This window comes from Anomaloglossus baeobatrachus, chromosome 5 (genome assembly GCF_048569485.1).
Source record: "Anomaloglossus baeobatrachus isolate aAnoBae1 chromosome 5, aAnoBae1.hap1, whole genome shotgun sequence".
NCBI lineage: Eukaryota > Metazoa > Chordata > Amphibia > Anura > Aromobatidae > Anomaloglossus > Anomaloglossus baeobatrachus.
Window position 1 is genome coordinate 437,349,442 of NC_134357.1, and position 7,634 is coordinate 437,357,075.

Genomic DNA, 7,634 nt, shown 5'->3' on the forward strand with positions numbered 1-7,634 from the left:
CCCCGGCATGTTCCCTTCTCACCCCACTACGTCGGCGGTGTTGTTAAGGTTGAGGTACCCATTGCGGGTACAAAGGCCGGAGCCTCATGCCGTCTCCTTCACCATCCCTTAGCGGCTCTGGGAGAAGTGGAATCCTGAACGGTCATCCATTTGCTGGGACCGGGCTCCCTCCGCAGCCCCTGTGGGAATCTGTCGGACCGGAGTCTATTCAACCTCAGGGACCGGGCCCTGCAACTCTAAGGTACTCTGTGTCCCCATTGGGGACTGTGCAGGAGCGCACCTTCTTCCCGGACGCTGCGGCAGCTGCTGAATTGAGAAGACCGGCGGACTTCCGCGCCGACCGTGCCTGCTTGTCGGGCGCGGTCTCAAATTTAGTCCCCGGCTTCATCGCGGCCTAGTCGCAAAAATCCCGCCCCCGGGCCTGCCTGTCAGGGGTAAGGGCGGGACTGCCCCGACCTGACGTCGGATGTGAGGGCTGGAGCATCCAGCATGTTTCCTCCCCCCTCACTGATCACTGTGGGGACCCCAGATTCCCGCACTTTCCTGGCGCCGCCCACGGCTCCACTCCTCCCCTGAGAGTTCCGGCAGCCATTTTTTGGGCATTCTGGCGGGGGAGGATTCTCAGGAACAGCTCTGCAGCTCCGGGGGACCTAAGGCTGGGAATCTGGAGGACACACACACTCCGCTTGTTAGCGGTCGGTAAGCCACACCGGTCACCCGGTGCTGGTCCCCCCTAGGGTGCCGGAATTGATACGTATTTTTATATATGTTTCTGTTCGGTCGGGCTGTATAGCCTTTTTTGCCCATATACCCTCAGTGATCATTCTCCTAGGAGACAACAGCATGTCGTCCACAAGGAGCAAAGCTGTTAAGGCACAGGGTTTTTTTGCGGCCTGTACCTCTTGTGGGGCTATGTTACCTGCGGGTTCCACCTACCCTCACTGTGAGCAATGCTCGACCCCTGTTTCGCTTGCTCAGCCGGAGCCTCGGTCACTAGTGGGCCCCTCGGCTCATGTAGACCCCCCTGCTCCCCCTGTCCAGACGGCAGGGACGGAGTTCGCCTCTTTTGCTGAGAAACTCTCTGAGTCACTTTCACAATCCATGGCTCAGTCTATGGACAAATGGTCTGCCAAGCTGCTAGAAGCTTTGCAGTCCAGACCGGTCCTTACACAGCCCCCGGCCCCTGTTGGATCGTCGCCTCCGGGCCCCTCTCGGTCCGAGCCGCAGCGCGCTCCCAGGTTGGGCCCTAGGTCCCACGCGGAGGACTCCTGCCAGGACCACAGTCCTAGCCAGGCTAAGCGGGCTCGCTGGGAATCTTCCCCGACTTCTTCACGCTGCTCGGGTTCCCAGCTTGAGGACTCTCTGGAGGACGAGGCGGACGTCGCAGCTCAGGTTTCTGACCCTGACGTCGCCCTTAACCTTGATACACCTGAGGGGGACGCATTAGTGAATGATCTTATCTCGTCCATCAACCAGGTGTTGGATCTCTCTCCCCCGCCTCCTACTGTGGAGGAGTCGGCGTCTCAGCAGGAGAAACACCATTTTCGGTTCCCCAAACGTACACGTAGTGCGTTCTTCGATCACTCTAACTTCAGAGACGCTGTCCAGAAGCCCAGAGCGGTTCCGGACAAGCGCTTTACTAAGCGCCTCACTGACACGCGTTACCCCTTCCCCTCTGAAGTCGTTAAGGGTTGGGCTCAATGTCCCAAGGTGGATCCTCCAGTCTCTAGATTGGCGGCTAGATCTGTGGTATCGGTTGCAGATGGCTCATCGCTAAAGGATGCCACTGACAGGCAGATAGAGCTCCTGGTGAAGTCCATCTATGAGGCCACGGGCGCGTCTTTTGCCCCGGCCTTTGCAGCCGTGTGGGCTCTCCAAGCTATCTCAGCTTGTCTGGCTGAGATTAATGCTGTCACACGTAATTCTGCTCAGCAAGTTGCGTCTTTGACTTCTCAAGCGTCAGCTTTTTCTTCCTACGCCATGAACGCAGTCCTAGACTCTGCTAGCCGTACAGCTGTGGCATCCGCTAACTCTGTGGCAGTCCGCAGGGCCATGTGGCTGCGCGAATGGAAGGCAGACTCGGCCTCCAAGAGGTTCTTAACCGGTTTGCCGTTTTCTGGCGAACGCTTGTTTGGCGAACGATTGGATGAAATTATTAAGGAATCCAAGGGAAAGGACTCTTCCTTACCCCAGTCCAAACCTAAGAGACCTCAGCAACGGAAAATACAATCGAGGTTTCGGTCCTTTCGTCCCTCCGCCAAGCCCCAATCCTCTTCGTCCAGCAGGCAGGAGAAAGGCCAGAGGAACTCCTATGCGTGGCGGTCCAAGTCACGCCCCCAAAAGGCCGCAGGAGGCACTGCCTCCAAGGCGGCCTCCTCATGACTCTCGGCATCCCCTAACCGCATCCTCGGTCGGTGGCAGGCTCTCCCGCTTTGGCAACGCCTGGTGGCCACATGTTCAAGACCGATGGGTGAGAGACATTCTGTCTCACGGTTACAGAATAGAGTTCAGCTCCCGTCCTGCAGCTCGTTTCTTCAGAACCTCTCCGCCTCCCGCTCAGGCCGACGCACTTTTTCAGGCAGTAGACGCTCTGAAGACAGAAGGAGTTGTGACACCAGTTCCCCTTCAGGAACGTGGTCGCGGCTTTTACTCCAACTTGTTCGTGGTGCCAAAAAAGGACGGATCATTCCGTCCCGTTCTGGACCTCAAGCTGCTCAACAGACATGTGAGCACCAGACGGTTTCGGATGGAATCTCTCCGCTCGGTCATCGCCTCGATGTCACAAGGAGACTTCCTAGCATCGATCGACATCAAGGATGCTTATCTCCACGTGCTGATCGCACCCGAACATCAACGCTTCTTGCGTTTCGCCATCGGGGACGAACACCTTCAGTTCGTGGCATTGCCTTTCGGCCTGGCAACAGCCCCACGGGTTTTCACCAAAGTCATGGCATCTGTCGTGGCGGTCCTGCACTCTCAGGGCCACTCGGTGATTCCCTACTTAGACGATCTCCTAGTCAGGGCCCCTTCTCGGGTGGCGTGTCAACACAGCCTTACCGTCGCTCTGGCGACTCTCCAGCAGTTCGGGTGGATCATCAACTTCCCGAAATCCAAGTTGACACCGACCCAATCACTGACTTACCTCGGGATGGAGTTTCATACACAGTCAGCTGTAGTCAAGCTACCGCGGGACAAACAGCTTTCTCTGCAGGCAGGGGTGAAATCACTTCTTTGGAGTCAGTCACACCCCTTAAGGCGCCTCATGCACTTCCTGGGGAAGATGGTGGCAGCGATGGAGGCAGTGCCGTTCGCGCAATTCCATCTACGGCCACTCCAATGGGACATTCTCCGCAAATGGGACAGGAGGTCGGCTTCCCTCGACAGGAATGTCTCTCTTTCCCTTGCAACCAAGACGTCACTTCAGTGGTGGCTCCTTCCCAATTCTCTATCGCAGGGAAAATCCTTCCTACCCCCAACCTGGGCTGTGGTCACCACGGACGCGAGCCTGTCAGGGTGGGGAGCGGTTTTTCTCCACCACAGGGCTCAGAGAACATGGACTCCGATAGAGTCTTCCCTTCAGATCAATGTTCTGGAGATAAGGGCAGTGTATCTAGCCCTATTGGCTTTCCATCGGTGGCTGGAGGGCAGGCAGATCCGTATCCAGTCGGACAACGCCACTGCCGTCGCATACATCAACCACCAAGGCGGCACTCGCAGTCGTCAAGCCTTCGAGGAAGTCCGGCGGATTCTGCAGTGGGTGGAAGCCACAGCCTCCACCATCTCCGCAGTTCACATCCCGGGCGTAGAAAACTGGGAAGCAGATTTTCTCAGTCGTCAGGGTATGGATGCGGGGGAATGGTCTCTGCACCCAGAAGTGTTTCGAGAGATCTGTCGCCGCTGGGGAACGCCGGACGTCGATCTCATGGCGTCACGGCACAACAACAAGGTCCCGGCATTCATGGCACGGTCTCAGGATCACAGAGCTCTGGCGGCGGACGCGTTAGTTCAGGACTGGTCGCAGTTTCGACTGCCTTATGTGTTTCCTCCTCTGGCGATGCTGCCCATAGTGTTACGCAAGATCAGGTCCGACTGCCGTCGCGCCATTCTCGTCGCTCCAGACTGGCCGAGGCGGTCGTGGTACCCGGATCTGTGGCATCTCACTGTTGGTCAACCGTGGGCGCTTCCAGACCGCCCAGACTTGCTGTCACAAGGGCCATTTTTCCATCTGAATTCTGTGGCCCTCAACCTGACTGTGTGGCCATTGAGTCCTGGCTACTAGCGTCTTCAGGGTTATCTCAGGATGTCATTGCCACCATGAGACAGGCCAGGAAGCCAACGTCCGCCAAGATCTATTACAGGTCTTGGCAAATCTTCTTATCCTGGTGCTCTGATAACGGTTTTCCTCCATGGCCGTTTGCCTTACCCACTTTTCTTTCATTCCTTCAATCCGGAATGGACAAGGGTTTGTCACTCGGCTCTCTCAAGGGCCAAGTATCGGCGCTCTCCGTATTTTTTCAAAAGCGTCTAGCCAGGCTTCCGCAGGTCCGCACGTTCCTGCAGGGAGTTTGCCACATAGTCCCACCTTACAAGCGTCCGCTGGAACCCTGGGATCTTAACAGGGTGCTAACGGCTCTTCAGAAACCACCTTTCGAGCCGCTGCGGGATGTCTCTTTATCACGTCTTTCGCAAAAGGTGGCCTTTCTAGTGGCAGTTACATCACTCCGGAGAGTGTCTGAGCTTGCAGCGCTGTCATGCAAAGCCCCCTTCCTGGTGTTTCACCAGGATAAGGTGGTTCTGCGTCCGGTCTCGGAATTTCTCCCTAAGGTGGTATCTCCCTTTCATCTCAATCAGGATATCTCCTTGCCTTCATTTTGCCCTAATCCAATTCACCAATGTGAAAAGGATTTGCACTCTTTGGATCTGGTGAGAGCACTCCGGCTCTACGTGTCTCGCACGGCGCCCCTGCGTCGTTCAGATGCGCTCTTTGTCCTTGTCGCTGGCCAGCGTAAGGGTTCGCAGGCTTCCAAGTCAACCTTGGCTTGGTGGATCAAGGAACCGATTCTCGAAGCCTACCGTTCTTCTGGGCTTCCGCTTCCTTCAGGGCTGAAAGCCCATTCTACCAGAGCCGTAGGTGCGTCCTGGGCATTGCGGCACCGGGCTACGGCTCAGCAGGTGTGTCAGGCAGCGACGTGGTCTAGTCTGCACACTTTCACGAAACACTATCAAGTGCATACCTATGCTTCGGCAGACGCCAGTCTAGGTAGGCGAGTCCTTCAGGCGGCGGTTGCCCACCTGTAAGAGGAGGGCCGTTTCGGCTCTTTTTATTGAGGTATTCTTTTACCCACCCAGGGACTGCTTTTGGATGTCCCAATTGTCTGGGTCTCCCAATGGAGCGACAAAGAAGAAGGGAATTTTGTTTACTTACCGTAAATTCCTTTTCTTCTAGCTCCTATTGGGAGACCCAGTACCCGCCCCTGTTCCCTTCGGGCTGGTTGTTCTTTTGTGTACACATGTTGTTCATGTTGAATTGTTCTTTTGGTTCATGGTTCAGTTCTCCGAACATCCTTCGGATTGAATTTACCCTAGACCAATTCATAAGTTTTCTCCTTCCTGCTTTTGCACCAAAACTGAGGAGCCCGTGATCCACGGGAGGGTGTATAGGCAGAGGGGAGGGGTTACACTTTTTAAAGTGTAATACTTTGTGTGGCCTCCGGAGGCAGAAGCTATACACCCAATTGTCTGGGTCTCCCAATAGGAGCTAGAAGAAAAGGAATTTACGGTAAGTAAACAAAATTCCCTTCTTTCCTCCTCTAAATCCATGGTGCGTCTTATAGTCCGAAAAATACGGTATATAAACTAAAGCCAATTCTATACTGGCGCTATCATGCTGATTCTATACATACCCTTTGTTGTTAGATCGGATGTATACTTTCTGAAATACAGGCAAGTGAAGTTTGTGAAATTCACTGTTAGTTGATGAGAGGTTCTGCAGAATATCTAATAGGGGGGTTTGGTTTATTAGTTATTCCCGCCCCTATCTGCCTGCCTGTCCTTCCTCCCCTGTCTCTGTTATTACAGAAGGAGAAAGGAGCGAGAATGAACTGGGGAGGAAGAGGAAGGACAGCCAGGCACTACAAAACAAAAAACTGAAAAATTTAGTTTAAAAAAATTATTAAAAGAAGAAAAATATATATATAAAAACTTTAATTTCCCCCATTTTTCCCCCCATTGAAAAGAAATAAATAAGCAATTTTGCTATGACCGTAAAAGTCTGGTCTAACAAAGATTAAAATGAAGTCAACCGTATGATAAAAGTTAATCTAATGACAAGTTTAAATGCCAAAATTATGATTTTCAATCATCCTCCCTAAAGAAATGCAACAAAAGCAATCAAAATGTCATATCTATGTGGCATCAATAAAACCATCAATCGCCACACGAAAAAGAAGTCCTGATACAACTCTGTTAAAGAAATTATACGACTTTTTAAAAAAAATAAATATATATATATATATATATATATATATATATATATATATATATATATATATATATATATATATATATATATATATATATATATATATATACACACACATACACACACATACACACACATACACATATATATATATTATAATGCAACTTTGGTATTGTTGTAATCATACTGAACTTGGAAATCCTGTTTCCAGGTCATCTTTACCACAGAATGAATGTCCTAAACACAAAGAAATAATGGTTGAAGTGTATTTTCACCATTTCTTTCCAATGGGATATTTTTTATTTTGTTTTTGTTTTTTGTTTTTTTATTATAAAATACACTGTATGGTAAAATGAGTGGTGTTAATCAAAGCTACAACTCTATCCACAAAGCAAACCCCAAGCCTAGCGATGTCAAGACAGAAATAAAAAACAATTCTACCTTCTTAGAAGAAGGGAGAGAAAACTGCAAAAGGAAAAAATTGAAAATCTTCTGGTGCTAAAGGGATACAGTTTCTGTCACCCCCATAGATGTTGAGTGGCGTTGTGGGGTGAATGAGCAACTGCTACTTCATTCAATCTTTCTTGTGATCTGTCTGGGTCCCAGTGGTGGGGTCCTCCGTGATTTAGAAATGTGTCAACTATCTTGCGGATTGAGACTTAGTTTTTCATGGGATAATCCCTAAATTACATTTTTTATTTTTAGGTCATTACCAATTTCCCTGATGGTACAATCTTAAATTATATCTTGAAATGAATTCTTCTCAATGGTTCTCATAGTAGGTGGTCCTATATTCTTTAGGAAAGTCTTCTCCATTCCTTAAAAAGGTTGTCCTGTACTTTTATATTCATGGCCTATCTTTAGGATAGGTCGTCAATACCAGATCGGTGGGAGTGCAACACACGCCACCCCCGCCGATCAGCTGTTCCCGGTGTCAGATGTGCTCCGTTATAGAGCAGAAAAGCAAATCTGTCAATGCATAGTGGCTTCAGGAAGACACCGCCGATCCACCCCTCCTCCCTATTTTTGGATGTGCAGTGCGTGGCCGTGGCCACAATGCAGTTGGCGGTGCTGTGCAACTCAGCAACTGAGCACATCCACGGCGAACAGCTGGTTGGTGGTGGTGCCGGGTGTCGCACCTCCATCTATCTTT